Raw genomic sequence first — 19,839 nt, forward strand, 5'->3', positions numbered from 1 at the left:
TAGTGTTATGATAATGGAAACCACATTGAACACGAAATGTAATCATATCAGTAAGAAATACCGGTAAGTACAGTAATACGAAATATTTGAAATATTTCGTTTGCTTTTGACTCGGATTTCAAGGTCATAATATAATACATCGTTGAATTCGTGTCAATACGCTCTTTCATATGATATAAAAAAATATATACCATTCCATTAAAAAAACTGAAGGTTACTTTCATATCTCAAAAAATCAATAGTATAAACACGAAAAAAATACATACTTCATTATGTTGATTATAAAAAACACTATCACTTTTTCCTCTTTCATTTTTTTCTAGTACTAGTCATTTATGAGAAAAACGCTGGCTAGTAAATCGCTGAACACCCTGTATAGAGATACGAAACAAAAATGCGAGAGTATGCAAAATAACGACGTATCATTTAGAATTTTTGGGATATTAGTCTGGTTTACGTGTTTAATACTATTGCTAATATTATTGTTAATATATGTAATATTTGGATTTGCTTGAATTAATGTTCTTTAAAAAGAAACAGGTATTATTCTTAAAATATATTTCGGAATGAAACATATGTATATAATCATGAACAAGTTAATTTTTGAATGAATATTAAAATCGCTTAACTAAGTTAGTATAGATAATCGATAGAGATAGGATTGAACAAAATTTTATGTAGCATTAACATCGCATGAATTTAGTAAAATAACAAGCAGAAAGTTTGAACTGCAGAGTGAAACGATCATATGTTCGTTTTCATTATGGCATTCAGCATGTTAATTAGTAAAATCGAAGTAGAAATTTGTTTCAGTAATGCTTAGTTACTTCTGGATTTGCGAAGAGGTGGTACACTTCTGCGCTACTACTTTATTTGTGAAAGTCGTATAAATAAAACAGGAAAATGCAGTAATTATATATAGTAATTCGAATACACGTGAAATGTTTCTGATAATAAAAAACGGAAGCAATTTTCCTTCCCACAGGATTTACGTTATTTTTTGCAGACGTGTATTCTTGGTACTTCCGGCTGGATATTTTTCATCCCTTCAGTCTTTATAACGGTAATGTGAACTTATAAATACGATATTGGTTGATACATAACAATTTCTTAAAATAATTTTTAACGTTCTAATTATACTAGGCTTACTTCCTCCTTTCTCTTCGTTAGCTTTTATTTATAACTAACTGATGTTTTAACCCTTTGCCTTCGAAGGTATTTTTCTTCTCAACAGGTAACAACTTTAAACCCATCTAGTAAAAGATTTAATTGTATTTTGAAACTTTTATTTACATTAATTTGAAATTATTATTTTTCTATTATTACTTGGCATTGTTTTACTAGGCTTGTGCATCACAAATAGTGTTTCCCAGGTTTTTACAGCCAAATGTTACTAACAAGGGACATTACCCAATCGCCAATCGCCGATTTTGATGCGCTTTGAGTATGATATAGAACGCAAAAAAATATTTGACACGTATTTTTTTTTATCGTTGGGGTTGCAAAACATATTTTCTCGAATATCTCAGGAACTATTAGGCCTAGACAAAAAATTAAATGTGCAAATTTTTCTGTTTTAGAAGGCCAATAATATGGCCTAAGTGGATTTTTGAAAAATTTATTTGTTTAAAAAATATGTTAAAAATTAACATTATTTTGCAAATTTTTTTAATAAAACTTTGTACTATTTTGATCAAATTTTACACATGTAAACTATAGGTCAAAAGACAAAATACGGATAAATTGGAATTTTTAATTTCGCTTGTGGAAAAAATATTATTGTCGTTGAAGTTATACGTACATTTTATACCTTCCGTTCGGTGCACAATTGATTTTTATACGTAATATTCTGGAAATTGTATTATATTACATTTTTTACACTAACTTATTTAAAAAAAGAATTTGAAGGTCCAAAGGTGCCTGTATAAAAATATGCCGTTTGAGTCAGATATCGCATTTGATCCGCATTATGGGCGCGTACTGGTGGCAGTATTCGACGCACGGAGGATCTTAACGCGTAAATTGTACTTGTGCGAAGTATAATATCTTCATAATGATGTAGAATACGTGCAATTAAAGGAATTACCCTGTTGATTAAGAATTTTTTCACGATTGTAAAATATATATTATTAGGTTGGGTAACTTTGAAAATACCACTTTTTTAATAATTTTTTAATTTTTTTAAATTTTGATAAGAAATATTATATCGCCAAATAAAACTTTGACAGTTTTAAGTATTAAAAAATCGCTACTGGATTAATTCAACCTTCTGATGTATGTGGTTATAGAACATGGACAAATTTTGCGCATTAAATATTAAATCTTTTGCCTGCGTTAGATTTACAAATTAACGTACGGGCATGGGACATAATTATCAAGATGTGTCCTTTAATTCATAATCAATTGTCCGCACCTAGGTATAAAAAACTGTTTAAGTACGCATGGTTACAGTATGGTTGCATCAGTAGCAGATTGGAACATTTTGATAATCCCGTTGACTTTAGTTTCAATCAAATTAAAACTATGTCACTTTTACTTTTAATTTCAGTGTTACTATATATCTTACAATCGTAAAGCAATTCTTGATCAACAGATGTAATTCCTTTAATTGCACGTATTCTACATCATTATGAAGATATTATACTTCGCACAAGTACAATTTACGCGTTAAGATCCTCCGTGCGTCGAATACTGCCACCAGTACGCGCCCATAATGCGGATCAAATGCGATATCTGACTCAAACGGCATATTTTTATACAGGCACCTTTGGACCTTCAAATTCTTTTTTTAAATAAGTTAGTGTAAAAAATGTAATATAATACAATTTCCAGAATATTACGTATAAAAATCAATTGTGCACCGAACGGAAGGTATAAAATGTACGTATAACTTCAACGACAATAATATTTTTTCCACAAGCGAAATTAAAAATTCCAATTTATCCGTATTTTGTCTTTTGACCTATAGTTTACATGTGTAAAATTTGATCAAAATAGTACAAAGTTTTATTAAAAAAATTTGCAAAATAATGTTAATTTTTAACATATTTTTTAAACAAATAAATTTTTCAAAAATCCACTTAGGCCATATTATTGGCCTTCTAAAACAGAAAAATTTGCACATTTAATTTTTTGTCTAGGCCTAATAGTTCCTGAGATATTCGAGAAAATATGTTTTGCAACCCCAACTTTGGGGGCCATTTTCACCCCTTCAACATGAACGATGGCCGATAAAAAAAAATACGTGTCAAATATTTTTTTGCGTTCTATATCATACTCAAAGCGCATCAAAATCGGCGATTGGCGATTGGGTAATGTCCCTTGTAAGATAAGAATATCTTACAATTGGATATAAGGATTCGTAGAGAAATCTCTAAGAATGGGTTTCATACAGAAATACAAAAGAATAAGGAAAAAATGTTAACATAGTTTGTGTTAACATAGTAAAAAATGTTTTAAATGCTTTATTCGACGTACAAATGTATAAAATCAACAAATTAATGAAAATAACACAAGTACAAAATAAGTACGGACTACTTTGTTCCTCAATGCCAGTGTGTCCCAGTTTTGTACGTAAAACTGTACCAGCAAGATCTATAAATAAACGCGACGAAACAATGTTATGTGGACATACGCTCTTAAATGTTTTATTGAAAGATTATGAATAATAGACGATTTCCTCCTTTAATACTTGATGCAAATAATGGTGGACTTTCATATTTTTTTTTATAACTTTTAGTAATGTATTCAAGAGTCTACGTTTATGTAAAAGTTTGTCCCTGTTTTTATTTATGAAATATTCTAGCACAGATATACGGTAGCACAGAAAGGTTTGAAGTTTCTAAATTGTGGCAAATTATGTATAAATGAAAAGAAACAAAAAAGAAAACAGAATAGAAACAAAAAATTGCTGCATACAAAATTGTTACACATTTAAACAATATACACCACATATTTATTCTAAAAAATTAACGTATATATTAGTTATTTTAAAATTATAATAAATACAATTACCTTAGTTTATAAATGCTTTAATGATACACTTTGATGACGAATGAGACAAATTGAATTTTATTGTTACAGCCGTTATATCACTATTTCACCATAAATGCAATGTTAATTAAAAAAACTTTTAATTATTTTGTTATTTTTGTTCAGATGTATGCCATGCTAAAAATAATTGAAAATTTGATTCACTTTGACCAAATGAAATTTTTTCCATTTCAAACCGCCACAGTTTTCATAATAATTAAAATTCCTAGCGAATGAATGCTACATTTTATATAACCTTTTTTATTTATAAATTAATTGTATTTTCAATTTTGAACGACTCAACTCTTTGTAGCGATGATGACAGCAATCGATGTATTAGCAAATGAGATTTCGAAACTATCGAATAACTCCGCTATTTTTAAACTTTCACACATTTTAGAAATTAGAATAGAAAACTGAAAGTGACATTTACATTTCGCGCGCACACGAGTGCTGTTCATTTGGTAAATAATACAAAAAAAATTGATAAACCTTTCAAATTTACGGATTTTTAAAATTCGAAACTCTTGTAACGATTCTAGAACTAGGCTCAGATGTTAACAGCGCTCGTGAGGTAAAGAGCGGCTTTTACCTACTGAACGACTCGTTTTTCGCAAATAACTAAATCTAAAGAATGTGGGATTCGTGTGATGTGCGGTTAAGGAATGAAATTCACAGGTCAAATCTTTCAACAATTAGGTTTATTCAATAAAACAATGAAAATGATGAGTTTAACAGATAACAAATAACAAATAACAACAAAATATGAAAAGTATATTGGCTGGTTCAAAAGAAACTAAATAGACTTTGATTGTTTAAGAATAATAATAGATACTCGACAAACTAAATAGTACATAATAGATGATTGTGAATGTAACAAAATGAAATTCGCTAGTTAATACTTTATGATAAATTGTACCTAAGTCTGACTCTTGGATAAAGTTAACTACGCTTTTATAAAATTAACTAAATTTGATATTCTAAATGTCTATGATTTGATTCTCTTTTACGAAGCTAGCGCAATGACAATATTTAACTTGATTAATATATTGTATATAGTTTACAGTGAATCCTGCCTAAGTGTGATTCGGTTTCTGAATTTATATAAATGTGCTTTTACAAAATTAATAATATTAGCGCGTTTATAGTCTACCGCTGCGAGGAATCCTACCTAAGTGTGATTCTCTAAGTGTATCTAAATACGCTTTCACAATGTTAGACAGATTAATAATTTTATATATTATCTAACGCGGTGTAGTCGACTACGGAAAATACACTAGTGACAGAAAAATATTCTTTTATTAATTCAAAATTCTAGAATTTGTTTGAATCTAATGAATTTTCCTCGGAACAGTTACTCTTTTTTAATTGAACTCGACAAATAATTCTCCATGACCCTTTTTGTCAAAACAAACACTGACAGTCAAAACCAGACCGCTTAATTGGGGAGCCTGTTCACTGGCTACTAGAACGACCCAACGATACAGGAAAAGAGTGAACAGTATAAGTCTAACAGGGTAGCAAATTAATATTGACTCTAATTATAAAATCGTAATTGCTGAACTGCCACCCAAAAAACACGGGCTTCAGAGACCAAGCCGCTCGAATGAGGAGCCTGCTATTCGCTGGCTACGAAACTGCCTAAAATGAACTCTGAGAATCTGATGGTGCGTTAGTAATTCGACAAAAATTATATATGAGTAGCTGAGAGCTCTCGTTTTGATGTCTTAGCCTTTCTTGGCGCTGAGCATAGCACTTTCCTAACGTAGTTTCAAATACAAGACCGCATGAGTGGGGAGCCTGTTGTTCACTGGCTACTAGAACGAACCAGCGATCAAATGGCAGGTATCCAAATGGCGTATACCCGCTCTTCCAATCAAGAATTAAGAATCTTTTCAGCTCTCGACAGCGAAAACTGTTCCGGTTATACTTATCTGAAGACTTCTAGCTTGCTCGACTTCGAAAACTGTTCTGCGATCTAGGCGGGTTTCGCTCGGCCTTTTATATTCGCAAGCCTGTCAATTTCCTGGAAAACCCCCATAATGTCGAAGTATATAATTTTCGTATAAACTTTTAATTAGACAGTAATTGTTGATTTAATTAATTTAATTGTTGATTTAATTACATTGTTAATATCGTATTCTGATTGATAGATAATGTTCTTGTTATAAAAATAATAATTTAATGGCGTTTTAATGAAAAATACATTTTCTATCTTCTTCTATACATATATTGCGTACGAATTCTATAAGGACCGCCGGGTCTAAACGTATAAGCATATGATGCTTCCAGAATATTCCATAGAGTAATATTATAATTCACAGTATATTTTGCAGTAAAATAACATTTGACTTTGATTCCGGATAACATAATACTAATAAGCTTGATATGTATTAATTAATTTGGTTAACTAATAGTTTTAATATCTAATAATATCGTAATTGGAAAATGTATCTCTATCTTTCTCTAAGATTGCACGAGAATACTAGGAATTTCGGGGCGAGCGTCGCAGCACGTAGTATGTAGTACTACGGAATTTTCCATAGAGAACATATACATTTATTACTGACAGTTTAACTAAATTCTTATGATACTTGATTTGTCTAATGTCGCGGTCGGTAAGAAAGAAGTACAGTCAGTAATTGAAGAAATAACACTGGGATAAAAGTTTGAAAATTCTTCAGGGATGTTACACTCTCATATTTAGAAATTCAAGAGTTTCGAAATATGGAAATTCATCACCAAAAATAACAGCATCTCACCATGCATCTCGTTTGAACTTAAATTCTCCTTCATATTTTAATTTTTTCTCTCTATTTGTGTCATTTATAAACTTTTTTTTTTCGAGTAATTCTTCCATTGTGATCACTTTTTTTGCATCCATGATATTGGATGCATGAGTTTGTTTCCTTCTATAACTTGCATTATTTCATCACTCTTGCGGTCAAAAATAATTAATTGACACTTTAGTCATAAAAATCCAAGTCATTTAAATTTCACGAGAGAATAAAAATTCCTCACGTAACAACATGCGATAAACATAACCTCCAAAGCAACTTACAGCCAAGATATAAAAAGCTATGCAATTTTAGACATTTTTATCTTTAATAGTTTCCGAGATAGCCTCAGGAATGCCAACCATCAAACTCATGAAATATGTGTCTCTTATTTTTGGCTAAGAGCCAAATATGAAAATATTTCGCAATATGAAAAGTTTAATCAAATTCTGGCGAAAACTGCGCAATAATCTATCTTATAAGAGTAATCTATCAGTCAAGAGCTGTCATTCTGCAATAATAGCTAAATATTTTATAAGTAAAGACGCTGTAGCTTTCGTTTTTGACAGATCACTTTTTAACGCCCCAATGTTTATGTTTTATTTCTGAAACTTTGCTAATAGACTGTCAATACGTACAATCGTTGTTAAAAGTGTAGGCGGACTTATTTGTTTTCAAATATTTGATAAAATAATGATCAGCCAATTCCCGGGTTCGCTAAATATTGAGAAATTTCTTTGTTAGCATCTAACAATACTAACCGGTCATATTTTTAACTTTAATTCGTTGAATACCGTAGTAAAAATTGTTATATATAAAATAGCAAACTATAATTGCAATTATTTGGAATACAATTGTTTTATTTTTCGATTCATACTTCTCGCATGATATGCAGAAGAAATATAATACGCTGCTTGTTTTATTTATAAAATATACGAAGGAATACCTGAAGATTTTTCGTTTTTACACGATAGTTAAACTAAAAACATACGGCATTATATTGAAGAACTATATTTCTCCAGGGAAAGGTAATTTATAGCACTGTGTCATTGTGCTTATTACAGTTAATATATTTACACTTATTTCAGGTTGTACGTATAAATAATTATTTATCTATTCAGAAACGCGTAGTATCTGCTCTTACAAACTAATCGAATTAACATATAGATTGTTGTATTTCTGTAAGGATATATAAAAAATACTTAAGTGTCCCTGTATATTAAAATTATTATTAAAAGTATTATTAAAATACTTTCAACCTAATAATTGTATAAAATGTATATGTATATTAAATAAGTTTTATAACATTTAAGATATAGAATATAAGTGTCAATATTTGCTACATGGGTTAAAATTTTAGTCAGCCATATTGAAATTTGTAGCTGGATCACGGACGCTGTGTGAACTATTAATGAGCCAAAATTTGTATATGTAAAGAGCATACCATATTTTCTTGTCATGTGGATTATCACGTTTTAGTAGAAACAAATTAAATTATTTAGTTTGTTAGTTAATGAACGTTTGGAACAGTTCGATTAGCAAATTATTGCTAAACGATTTTATAAAATAACTGGAAATGGAGAATAAATCTGGAATAGTTCTGTTATTTGAAATTATATTAAAAATATATCACATGATTTTTCATACGTAGAGAACGTAAAGAATATATGAGGGAGATTTTATTTATTTAATTAAAATTTCATATTTTCTTACGTCGATCGATTTTTCGGAATATTTTATCTAAAAAGGTATTAAAATTTGAAAATGAAGAAAATTAATAATTTGTGGAGTATTTTAAAATTAAAAATAGGTATATTATGAAAATCATTGAAATACCTGTTGAATTATATATAACATTTTTATATTTTTATGCAATGATTTTAATATCATATCAATGTTTATTATAATATTTGTTTATTTATAATATTAATGTAATATCAATGTTTTTAATATTGTACGTTTCTTCTTATTTCACGGAATTATATATTTCTATTTACACAAATCAATTTTTCGCAAACAATATTTTGCAAACAATAATTCAACAATTCGTAAGATATTTCAAATCATATCAAGAAATATCTTATTTGTAAATATGAAATATCTCATAATCTATTGATTCCTTTTTACTGTATACCTTCACAAGTTTTACGTAGAATGTTCCGCAGGATCGATTGACGTGAAAAAGTATGCAGTTCCATTAATAAAAAAAAAAAAAAACAAAAATGACTTTCATATTTTCTCTGTTCTTGTACCTATGTATATGTATAACAAATGTTTACATCGCGATATGCCCTTGTCTATACCTGCTATACACAGTCTGCAAATAACATTTTTTTAGATTACTACAACCAACGGAAATATTTAGAATTATAATTATTACCACTTGTATTTCTTCCGTTTTTATTATAGGCTCGGATGGAAAGGTTTTTAAAAGTGACCTACATCTTTTTTCTTCGCAACTTCGACCAGTTGTAATTTTTTTAAAAGAACAAAAGTACGTTATCTGGTAAGTCAGTTCTTCCAGTCTTCCAAAAAGTAAACCTATTTTGTCTAATATTAAAAAAGTTTTTTTAACCGACTTTTTTTGAAAGACTTTTATAACTGACTGTAGATTCCTACAAAAGAAAATTGAACCCCTAACAAAACAAAAGGGAGGAAAGCAATTACTCTTCACCAGGAAAGAAAGATTTTCCAGCAGAAGACAATGATGGCTTTGAATATATTTTCTGTAGCAATTTATTCTTCGAATTTACAGAGAGGTACGTTAAATATTTGAAACATTAAGGTTAGAAAAAGGACATATACAGTACTGATTCGTAACAAGCAACAGTTTTGTGATTCGTAACAAGCAAATTTCTATCTCCTCTTCTTTGTTTGAAGTCGGCCGCTGAGTGAGAGATCCGAGAAAGAATGAGAGGTCCGCGAAACCGAAGAAGTCATAAATTTTCACGGTCGACCGAACAGTTTAGTGGAAAGAGGACAGAACATATATATTGTTTTCTCACTCTGATACATAGCGATTCTGTCGTAATATGACATTTTTTTTAAATCTAATGGTTGACAGTGAACAATAATTTGAGGTACATTTTTATCTATAATTTTAATTAATTTATTTAACAAAAATAAAAAAAAGTTGAAGGAAAAATTATGTAAGTATAATACACTATATACAATATATAATACTATATGAACTATGTACAATGAAATGGTCATAAAACTAGCTGCTCGTTCAACCATAATTTTTTTCGAATTGCTTTATTGTCGCAGTAGTGGCGATGACCTACTATTTTTTGACATCAATATTTCTTAAACTACTATGTAGGTATATGTTTATATTCACATAATTGTAAAAAAATAAGGCAAAGTGTGACAAATTAGGAATTGCAGCGTGTTCGATTCATCTGATTCTACATCGATTCGTAATAAGCTACTGGTAATAAGCCACTCGCTCGGGTTTTGGCAGTTGCTTGTTACGAATCTGGTATATTATTCCATTCACGAAAATTTACTACTATTAAAAAGAGAAAGCATGCTATGTTCTGTCCTTGTCTAAAGAATAACATCGCTGCTCGAACGATTACTTTATAGTTTACCGCTACCGTCGTCGCGCTCGGGAACAAAGGCAAGCCGAAAATATACCTGATTCGTAACAAGCAACTCGCCAGACCCGAGCGAGTTGCTTATTACGAATCAATACTGTATGAAGTTACATTCTTCAGAAGTGACATATGTATCTGTATCAAAAATTGTTATAAATAATTTTTGTATAGGTATTTTGAGTATAGTGAGCTGAAGACGGCGTCCGAGTCATTATTTTTCATGTTTAGACGTCAAATTTCAAACAAATAGTACCATTTGTGATCAGTTACGTTACTACGAAACAAGGTTACACGTTGATCGCCATGACTCCAACATCTAAGCGATGCATGAATTTACAGTTGAATTAGTCAACCATTTTACAAAAAACGTGCGTACATATTCCATACAAAATTATATTTCTTATACATTAAATATTTTAAGCAATATGCAGTAAAAGTAAGTAAATATTGTGAGAATAGTCTGTTCGCTTTATTGAGAACAAAATTACTATTCTCTAGAACTTGTTACGAATTCACTATGGACGCTCGAAGTGTAAAACTGAGGATAAATAACTTGCAATTTTAACAGAGCGTGTCTGTTCACGTATGCTGATAAACACTAAAATATTGCATAAGAAAAATATCATGAAGGGATATATAAAAACGGTAAAAAAATTGTTTTAATTAGTAGAGAAACATTAAATATACAGTAATTTTCATTATTGTATTGCTCACACGTACAACTTACAATGAAATGTAGAATTTTATTTTTAACTATATTTTTATAGTTAATTATATTATGAAGTAAAATTTATAATTTTCCACCTGGAAAAATATTGTATCCAGCTTTAAAATGTTTAAGGTAGTAATAATAATATAATTATTATGTTGTACAGATTAATAATAAAAAATTCTATCTAATTTTGAAATCAGATAGAAAAGTATTATTCAAATTTCAGTTCAACTCCCACTCTGGCCTTTGGTATAACGCAATACAGAATTGTGGAGCAATTAACTTCTTTCTGATTATGCAATTGACTGTAGAAGGTAATCATGGTAGTTATAATCATTAATCCATTACTCGTTATGGAGATCAATCAATAACTATAAATAATTTTTGTGATCTGTAATCATAAATCAACAGCTGGTAATTATTCAATGAATAATTAATTTAAATTTTGTTGGAATCGGTAATATATGAATGTACAACAGTAATATCGGACCATCCCATAAATAATATGGCTGTATCAGTATCTACATATATTAAGTGTACATTTTCACAGAACATTGTATACGGCATGAAATGGTTTGAATTTAATCTGAACTTAATTTTTGAACATATGTTGTCTGATTTTATTTAACAATAACTAGTAAAACATTTTTACACTATTTCTTATGAGGTTCAGCTTTAAGATTTTCAGCTTGATATTTCTTGAATTACTTTTGAAAATAATGCATTATTCTGAATCATGCATTAATCATTTAAACATTAAGCATTTTAAATGCAATACACAACAACAACATACACATAGTATCACCCTTTTTTTAAATAAAAATTTTGTCTATTCAAGTACTTCAAGAGGCTAATGAATTTAGTTCATTGTATATACAAGGTATGTCCTGAAAGTAATATCAGTGACTTTATTGTGGCACGACTTCATGTCGGACCGCGATTATTTAGGTTAAAATTGGTAGTACGGAACATCAGCTAAACAGATCTCCGCTGCTGAAGGTGCTCCGAGCATCACTCCGGAGAGTGAGGACGAGCCTATCCGCGAGAATTGTTTTGCGTCACTGTACAAGTTAAAAGTTAAAACTCGTTAGAACAAAGTGTTGCGATCAAATTTTGCGTGAAACTTGGAAAGACGGCGACGGAAACGGTCGCTATGATCAAGTCAGCTTGTAAAGAAAATGCCCGATGTCAGATCGGCAAGTGAAAATACCCATAAAAGGTAAGCATTTCAGGACAGTAGACGGAATCAAAAGAGCTTGCACGACGGCATTGACGGAAATTCCGAAGGAGGCCTACCGCAATGCATTCGAGAGCTGGAAGACTCGCTGGAGTAGATGTATTGACGCAGAAGGAACCTATTTTGAAGATTTTTAGTCATTTGTAACGAGCAGTTCAATAAATGATTTTTAATCGACTTACTGACATTACTTTCAGGACATACCATGTATGTATATGTATGTGCATCATCGTGTCGACAATATTTAGCGACGATCTCTGACGCATAGAATTTGTTAAAATTCTCAAAAGTTGGATTTAAGTGCACTGTATTGAATGGTTGACTTCGAGTTTAAACAAAAACGTATTTTATTGCAAATCGTGAGTGATACCGGATTTATGTATGTTAGCGTCAATGCATTTTTGAGAATCGTTGGAGTCAATCAGCTGTTGCTGTTTTGTCTTCGAACGATTTATGAATGGGAACGATGTTCATTATGGATCTGGCCACGGAGTGGGGAAGGCGAGGATGCAGAAAGAGGGAATGAAGTTCGGTATAATTGCTATGAATCGAGCGTAAAAAAAAAAGAAGGATGTCGATGGTGTGTGGTTGTCGTTTACGTGCAGAAAGTAGAAAGTCGTAAATGGTTCGGTCATTAATAAAAAAACGAGACAGTTCGAGACATCCGACGCCTTCTTGTAAAAGAACCAAAATTAACCATTTGGTGCTTACGCCAGACTACGTCATTATTATTTAGTAATTATTTAACATGTATACATTGAATGTATGAATCTAAAGTTTGTATATTGTATGATCAAGAGTTTGTATACTGTATCAATGTTAAACTTTGTATTTTGTATAACTGCCCGACGCTTTTCCACGACCCAGGAAAGCTCGGAGTGGGCGTTCACACTTCCTCAAACTTGGAAGGGATAGCAAATTAATGTTTCCTATTGAATGACAAATATTTAGTGGAAGTGGAAAAAAAGTGACGTATGGAAAGTTGGGTTTTTTCCAAAACGACCGTAGCGAGTAAGAAACCTAAGGAGTACTCCTACATGAATGGAAAGTGCAAACAAAAGACTCTACGACTACGGCTAAGCGTTCTGACCCCAGATGTAACTGGTAATAAATCAAGAAAAAACTCGCTAGAATGTAATGACTCTTTGGGTCTTATTTCTGCTACGAGTTAAAAGCTATAAGAATTAACAAACTATTTCTAAAGAACCTAAAAATCGTAAACTAATATGCCCAAAACTTTGCCTGAGGTCTAATTCCCCCTAACACGTGTATTCTAAAACCTAACAGTATAAGTATGTACATATGCACATATAATTGCGCTAAATCTATAATTAAAATATGTAGTTTATATACATAATAGTTTTATATAATACGATTTAGTATCGATCACGTAGCCAATACAAACAACGTAAGTATAAAAGAAATGCAAGTCTGAAAAACGTAATTCAAGATATGACTATACATACATATGTATACATATATGTATATTAAGTTTGTTTTAAATTGTAATAATTTCAATAGTGGATGTAATAAATATTAGCAGTGAACTTTCAAAAAAATATAATTTCTTACACCATTTAGATTTTTCACGCAATTAGAAAAAGTCTATAAACGCAAATTAAAGAGAAAAACTATTTTCATTGTAAAGGGTTCACTTAACAAAGATGTATTTTCTGAAAAACATTTGTATCACAAATACTTTTAAATAACCCATCGATTGACCTGATTTCTCTTATAAATCTTCAATTACTAATCAGGTTGTATTTTATTCAACTCTTCTTTAACGACTGTTCAGCAACTTGACATTTAAATAAAATCGACTGAATCTTATTTCTTTGAAGTACAATGAATCTATTGCTTAATTACCGTCGTAATGAACTACGAAATTAGATTTTATACCTGATTGATTCGATTAGAGTCATGTTGTTACAATATAGTCAAAGGATGAAAGTTACATACTAAAGCACTTGTCTCTAATAAATATTCCGTAATTCGAAAATCGATATAATACTCAAGAATGGAATATGTCAGTGACACAATATCGCTGAAGCTTGTATATTAAATTCCTTTAACACATTGATTGCCATACTTAAACAATTGAATATTGCATCCAGTAGTGTTTTAATTTTTAATAAATTTGACCAAGTATTTTTACAATATCTTGTTACATTTGTTTTCCATAGATCTATGGAAATAATGCGACAATTTTTTGCGACGAACATATTTTTAATAATAAATATTAGATCAGCTTAGCAACTTAGTGTCACCCATATATGGATGACGTGGCAGGCAACGTGTTAATGAGTGATTAGCTATAACAATGTTTCAATAATAGAGTTCCAATAATAGTCTTATCGTAAATCTTTCTACGATGCAAGAGTATACAATATACCCTACATAGTCCACTACTCGTTATCGAGTTTAGAAATTTCGAAATTATTGGCAATATTCCTCCCAGGAACTCCTACTTAAACAACAAATACTTTTTCGAAAACAAGTTTACGTTGTTACAACAAATTTTAGATACATATTTATTCGATTTTATGTAAGACTCCAGAAACATGAACTGAAAAGCTATTTACTTCGGAAAAATGAAAATATAGCTGACTTTTTGTGTACATCTTATTTTGTCTTGAGTTGAAGAAGAAAATAGACCTTTATATAAATAACACATATAATATAATAAAAAAAGAATACATTGGGTTCGAGTATGCAAATATTTTCTTGACTTACTTACTCTTTGATTTTCCGCTAGGTGTTGCACTATACTAAGAAATATGTGGACATATATCAGGTATATCAACATTTCGGTATTAAAAAGTTGATCTAAAATGTCTTTTGCCAAAATCGCGTACGCTAAAAAAATTTATTCGAAGTCAAAGGTTACCATAATTGGTTATTTTAAATATCTCGTTGAATGTTGACCAGGTAACAATGAAGCCTATATTTATTTTATCAAGAGATAAATATAGTTCTTAGACAAGCCATCATTGTCATAAACTAAATTATTGCAGAATATTATGTTCTTTTCACGTATTTTATATCCTTACAGTTGTTATGTATTTCACATTTCACATGTCATGTAAATTTCATGTAAATTGTAACATTTTATTGATTCTATATACTTTCATGAAAGATGTCATATCTCAAAATACTCTTATACATACAATTCTTAAATGTCAACAAAATATTTTTGTGCTACATTTTATAGTACATTAGGCATAATTGATTTAAGGTATAAAAATATTGATACACTGATTTTCCATATTTCTCAAATTTTCTTGATTCCCTAAATTAAAGCTGTGTCGTGTGAGGAAAAACTTGAGTAATTTCCCAACAAATTTAAAAACTTGATGACTTTATATTTCAGAAATCTTTGCACTTTGAGTACCTACTTTGTATTTTAAAAAAAGTATTTACTACACGTTGTTAATAGCGTTTATTTGATCATTATTTATTTGATATATTTAGAATGAACGTGGTGTATATGATAGAAATGATTAAAATGCGACTATTTTTTATATCGTGAGCAGTTATATTACTGACTGTAAAATTTGGAGAATCCATAAAGAATTGCAAAAAATTCCAAAAGTGTTATGTAAATAACATGAATTTTGAGAACAGTAATATAATATTACATATGTAAAATTTAGATCTGCAAAAAATTATCATATTTTAAACATTTCTTTGATGAGTACCATTTTTGTTCAAAATATGTCGAATCAATAATTAATTTTAGTAATTTTAATGCATAATACTTATCGGAACAAATGAAATAAGGAAATACAATTTTCTATAACAATGTAGCTTGTAAAGTTAAAGTATTGTTATCTCTTTAATACGTTTCAAATAAGTTTTTTATATACAGATGAAAAATTCAGCATAGAGGTAAATTATAAAGCAAATCCTTCGGAAAAATTGGAATTCAATATTGCGCTAAAAAATTTCAATTATCTCCACTCGAAATTGAGTTTCACCCCTTTAAGCCAAATGTTTTCTGCAATAAAAAGTACATATTTCATAGCTTTGTTTTAGTAATATAATATATGCGAAACTGAAAAATTCGGAGCAGGTTTTTTGTAAAATTTCTTGTTAGGATAATTTCAAAGTTGAATTAATTTTTGCTTGAAATTAATGACGGTTGCATGTAGCGAAGACAAGGCAACTATACTAATTTCGGTATTGAACTAAACTTCTACACTCTTATGAATTCTAATTAAGATTTATAGGAATAACATGTCACACATTTGTTTGAAATATGTTATGTATTTTCTAAAATTTAGTTATAAATTCAAGACTTTAACGATTGGCTAAATCTATCAAAATACATCGAGTACTTTTAACATTCGACAAAGATATCATACTTCGTATTTGCATTTTTAGTACAAATTGTTGTGTACTAATTATTTCTGTACATAATTTGAATCATTATATCAGGTATGTCAATAATTACACTTTACTACTTATTTATGTTTTTTTCATAATATATTTTATAGTTCAATATCTTCAACTAAAATAGCTGTTTCGTTTTATTCTGCAACTTTCTCCCATTTCTAATATAAAATATTCATTAAATGAAAGTGATGCTCTGAAATAGAATTTTAACTTAAAATGCGAAGTATTCGTGGCTTACTCTACCAATATTTTATGCACTGATATAATTTTAAGAAATTCTTTACATTGAATCTATTACATTTCTTTGTACTTGTCAAATGTATCCACTTGTACGTTTACGAGTATGTAGGCATATATTCGAGGTTACTGTGTAAAATTATATTGGAATTATAGGACTGTATCTTTACCACTTTCTGTGAAGCAAGATAAACAGCTAAAATAACACAAAAACAACTATGTATAACTCCAAAATCTGTATACGTAATGTTACAAACAAGAAAGTTAACTGCAACCTTCACCACTCGTGGCGCCACTAACGTACGTGTCACTTATCATGTTATATACGAGGTCTGTCCCAAAAGTATCCGACCTTCCTTCATATTTCCCTGCTGGTGTTATCCTACGTCATGGGGCTGGTGGCATCCTTCGAAGTAGTCCCCATTTGATTGTATAATACGCTGCCAATGACATTTTCACTTATAAAAACAGACCTGGAAGTCGTTTTTCGAAATAGCCTTTAGAGCGTTCGTCGTATTAGTTTCGACCGTTTCTTTATCGTCGAGTCGGTGTCCTTTGAGTGGCATTTTCAATCTTGAAAACAACCAAAAATCGCAGGGAGCTACATCAGGACTGTACGGATGCTAACGGAGCTGTATCACTTTGTGCTTCGTCAAATATTGCTGCACAAGATTTTATACATGCGCTGACGCGTCATCGTGATGAAGAAGCCAATCACCGCTTGACCAAAACTGAGGCCAAAACTAGTTTTCGGTATTCCAAGATCACATTCTAGTTCTCGCACAGTCAATCGACGATCTTCCTTGGTCGCAAGTTACACACGTTCGACATTATTAGGTGTTGTTGTCGTGAAAGGCCGCCCAGAGCGTGGGTTACTATCAACAGATGTGCGACCATCTTTGAACCACTTATACCACTCCTTGATTTGTGTGTTGCTCATACACTCGTCCCCAAATGCCTTCTTCATCATTTCCATGGTCTCCGCACAACTCTTTTCGAGTTTTAAGCAAAATTTGATACAAATTCATTGCTCCGATCTTTCTGTCATTTTTCACAACAGCAGAATGCGACGAACATAAAAAACGCTTCGTAAATAAATGCACGTTGCACGTGAACTAAGGTGTCCCGATGAAAACTGCGATATCGTGGGAGTTCGTAAAGCTTGGCAGTTGATACTCATACCCGGCAAATGACGCTAAAATTGTCAGGTGCGAAGAAATTAAAGAAGGTCGGATACTTTTGGGACAGTCCTCGTAGATCTATGTTTAAAAAGTATCCACTAGGCATCTAAATGATTTTCATAAATGTACAATGTCTTAAGATACAGTGTCTTAAAAGAAAATTAACAAAAACAAAAGATATAAAATTCAATATCTGATAGCTATGACTACTATTTAATTAAGGATTAATTAATAAATACCCATATTACATACTTATGAGGATGGACACATTTACACGAATATATAGAGCAAGCAGTTTTTTTAAGTAAAGAAAATTTACTTATGAAAATATAGCACACAAATTTTTCTTACGTAAAGAAAAACCCAGTCTTCCATGAAAATATAAAGCCAAGACGTGTCTTAAGAGAAGAAAAACTCAGTGTTCCATGAAAATACGAAGCGAAGACTTTTCTTAAAAGAAGAACTCAGTGTTCCATGAAAGTATAAGACAAAGGCATTTCTTAAGTAAATAAGTACTACTGTACCGTTTATACGAATAATTTATTCAGCGATGTAATATACATGCAGTTGAATTTTCTCTCGTTGAACAGATTTTTAATTTCTTAGAGTGTTCATTCGCTGGTGGCTAATCCGGCAACGTTAATGAGTTCCTTGCAAATGAAGGATTGCATGCGGCCAAGACGCGATGCACGAGACATACAGGTATAACTATAAAAAATGTTAGCATGTAACGATATTAAGAGTATTGCACAGAGTGGTACGTATTTATCAGACTGTATATGTTAAGTTAATGATCGTCCTTGTGATCCTTAATCGAGAGTTCCTTAAGAGAAGTTACTTATATATTCCGTGCGATTTAAACCTAACGTAATATTTTCTCTCTTTTATTACAAGGGTAAAATTTCATGGACAATTATAACAAAATTTCGCTATCATCTTTAGAACAATAGTTAGCGGCTATTAACACTACACAATATTGTTTGTTTCGTATCCCCATGCCTTAATATCGTCTCCTACACGTAACGCATATAACTGTTGAAATGCGATAAATCCGGCTTGTATGTTTACCGCAATTGAACTTTGAGTTTAATTTGAATTCACCTGTCCATCAATAATCAACATATCCAAAATTCTTTGTCTGTCTTAACATATGTAGTAATAATTAAATCGTTCTGCCTAACGGACTTGTCAATAAATACTTATCCCATTTTTACTTGTCATACTTTTAACTCTTTGGGGCACGATAAGATTAAATATGTCCCACCTTTTTGCTACAGAGAAATGCATAGTGAGATATTTTTCGACCCACCTCAAAATATTGCAATGGCTGCATGTGCATGGGAACCCACGTGGCATAGAGGGACTATTTTAATCCTACCCTATAACAACGGATCGAACTGAATTATTATTATTTTTTATGCGGTCCATTTGCTAATAAAAATATACTAATTTTGTTTAAATAAAAAGCAATAAAATTTTTGTGTAACATGGGTCTACTTTATTTTCTGAAATCCTGTGCTCTAAAGAGTTAGGAAGTTAATTAGGTAAACAATATGGTTCAGTGGCCGTTATGTATTAAGTAAAATTTGGAAAACGGTGCAAATCGAACGGTGTAAATCGAAACTAGAATCATTATTTTTACATAGCAATAAATAAGGCAGTACATTGA

At 30.6% G+C, this 19,839-nt stretch overlaps 1 protein-coding gene and 1 long non-coding RNA gene across 3 annotated transcripts in view; both read left to right on the forward strand.

Annotated features, from left to right (window-relative positions):
* The window catches only part of LOC100883712 (neural cell adhesion molecule 2), a 250,926-nt gene that overhangs the window by 117,014 nt on the left and 114,073 nt on the right, over positions 1 to 19,839 (forward strand). The window lies entirely within an intron of this gene.
* Positions 9,394 to 11,122, forward strand: LOC143265230 (uncharacterized). The gene is made up of 3 exons (XR_013039527.1): positions 9,394 to 9,568; positions 10,580 to 10,776; positions 10,907 to 11,122. It is a non-coding gene; the product is annotated as an uncharacterized LOC143265230 (long non-coding RNA).

The sequence above is a fragment of the Megachile rotundata genome, chromosome 10 (genome assembly GCF_050947335.1).
Source record: "Megachile rotundata isolate GNS110a chromosome 10, iyMegRotu1, whole genome shotgun sequence".
Classification (NCBI taxonomy): Eukaryota; Metazoa; Arthropoda; class Insecta; order Hymenoptera; family Megachilidae; genus Megachile; species Megachile rotundata.